The 2,713-nt window shown below is 44.6% G+C and overlaps 1 pseudogene; it reads right to left on the minus strand.

Moving 5' to 3' along the window:
* Positions 1 to 1,252: 1,252 nt before the first annotated feature.
* LOC129556731 (olfactory receptor 4S2-like) lies at positions 1,253 to 2,183 on the minus strand (annotated as a pseudogene).
* Positions 2,184 to 2,713: the final 530 nt, after the last annotated feature.

Raw genomic sequence — 2,713 nt, forward strand, 5'->3', positions numbered from 1 at the left:
TGAAAAGTGAAAGTAAAGTCGCTCAGTCGTGTCCGACCCTTAGCGACCCCACGGACTGCAGCCTACCAGGCTGCTCCATCCACGGGATTTTCTAGGCAAGAGTACTGGAGTGGCTTGCCATTGCTTAGTTAGTGAAATCTAAATTCAGTCTGGACTTGGGGCAGTCACTTAAAGCAATCGGCTTGTTCACACAGGTCTCTCACCTGGATTCCCGTCTCTGGCAGTAAGGTTGTCCTGCCTCCACATGGGAGGTTTACTGCCTGATTTTGGGAAACAAAGGAGGGTCAGATAAAGGAGGGCAGAGGGAAGGATAAAAAGGAAAAACAGCAGGGAAAGAGGAGGGAGAGAGAGAGGGAAAAGGAAGGCAGCTCCTAGGAAGATGGATTTTTTTTAAGGAGAAATTATCCAATTCCTCAGAGATAGTTTTTTCTTGTAACTCCATTCTAAACTATTGAATTATATCTTAAGAGTGTTGGATTTTAATTGAAGGGATAGTATATGAAAAAGCAGAGACATTACTTTGCCAACAAAGGTCCGTCTAGTCAAGGCTATGGTTTTTCCAGTGGTCATGTATGGACGTGAGAGTTGGACTGTGAAGAAAGCTGACCACCGAAGAATTGATGCTTTTGAACTGTGGTGCTGGAGAAGATGCTTGAGAGTCCCTTGGACTTCAAGGAGATCCAACCAGTCCATTCTAAAGGAGATCAGTCCTGGGTGTTCATTGAAAGGACTGATGCTGAAGCTGAAACTCCAATATTTTGGCCACCTCATGCGACGAGTTGACTCACTGGAAAAGACTCTGATGCTGGGAGGGATTGGGGGCGGGAGGAGAAAGGGACGACAGAGAATGTGATGGCTGGATGGCATCACCGACTCGATGGACATGAGTTTGAGTGAACTCCCGGAGTTGGTGATGGACAGGGAGGCCTGGCGTGCTATGATTCATGGAGTCACAAAGAGTCGGACACGGCTGAGCAACTGCACTGAACTGACTGAACTGAAAGTACTTAAATGAGATATGAGCAGAAACGTTTACTCTTCCACTCTAGAAATAAGCGAGGATAAGCCTAGCCAGTATGGAAAGGTTTAAGTTTTGCTCACCTAGAAGCAGAAAGATGAAATAGCCTCAAATTATTCCCCTTTAAAAAAGAAATATGACATAGTTGAATGTTAGAGACCATTCCTTTAAAGTATTAATAAGTTAAGGGCCTTAGAAGGTATCACCTAATTCTGATGTTGTAATTCTGACAAACTATGCCTTCTGCTTTTCCTTCAAGGAGACTCTGTGATTCCACACCCGACTCATGGCGTTCTCTACATCCTTATTCCTCAGAGTGTGGATGAGTGGGTTTAGCACTGGGGTGATGGCAGTATAGAACGCAGACACTGCCTCATCCAGTGGGAAAGTGCTGGATGGACGGAGGTAAATAAAGATACAAGGGCAAAGAAGAAAGTTACTGCAGTGAAGCGAGACCCACAGGTAGAGAGAGCCCCGCGCCGGCCCTCAGCCGACTGCTTCCGAAGACGAAGTGACACGACTGTGTCGGGGCCAGAAGATGAGCAAACCCCCCGGGGACGAGGCCACGAGCGGCAGTCACCGGCGTGTTTACCAGGCTGTGTCAGCGCAGCGAGGTTAGAACAGCGCGGACATCGCAAAAGCAGTGGTCAGTGATCTGAGAGCTGCAGAGGGGTAACTGGAAGGTCAGGAGGGTCTGAACAAAGGAGTGGGCCAGGGCTCCCAGCCAGGACAGTGATGCCAGCACAGTGCAAGCAGTGGAACTCATGGTGGTGGGATAACGGAGCGGCTGGCAGATGGCAGCATAACTGTCGAAAGCCGTGACAGTCAAAACAAAAACCTCAGCACAACCAAAAAAGTGGAAGGCAAACATCTGAGTTACACAGCCCCAGTAGGAAATAATCTTTTTCTCAGAAACAAAGTCTGCAATCATCTTAGGTGCTGTTGCTGAGGAATAGGCAATGTCCCCAAAGGACAAGTTACTGAGGAAGAAATACATGGGTGTGTGAAGCCGGGGATCAGAGAAAACCGTGAGCAAAATGAGAAGGTTTCCCCCCAGGATCACCGTGTAGAAGAGGAGGAACAGAGCAAAGAGTATCAGTTGCACGCCAGGATCTTGGGAAAGTCCTAAAAATATAAACTCGGTAACATTGTTGACTACTTCCATGGAGATCCAGGCAGAACTGGTTGAGTGGCTCTGGTTCTCCGCAAAAATAAACGTTATAAACCATTGTAAGCAAATAAAGCCTAACAGGAACAGCCTTCTGGAAACATTTAAGTGATGTTAAATATAGCAGAGGAAAATATTTATATTTCTTGAGTATAGTTCATGGATATTTTTTCATCATTAATTGTCTTACCACATTATTGACTCCCATTTGATTTTCTATTATGCTTAGACCTACAGTTCCTTTCTCCCAAATGTTTTCCTTCATAATTATCTTGTCCTTTTCCCCTCAGTCTCTCTCTCTCTGATCTCACACTGCTCACCCCCACATCAGAAATTCTCTTTGATATGAAAACACTTTAAGTATTAAATAGATAAATTAATTTTTGAGGCTAAAATACAAGCAAGGAGTTAGCATTTTAGATTTGATCTCTAAAATTCCTAAATAAACCTTTTAATATAATATATACAGATCAACTTTAAAAGAATAACATTCTACTTAATCAAGTGAGAATGACTCAGTTTCTAGT

This window comes from Moschus berezovskii, chromosome 9 (genome assembly GCF_049115385.1).
Source record: "Moschus berezovskii isolate FMDL1 chromosome 9, NW_MosBer_1.0, whole genome shotgun sequence".
NCBI lineage: Eukaryota > Metazoa > Chordata > Mammalia > Artiodactyla > Moschidae > Moschus > Moschus berezovskii.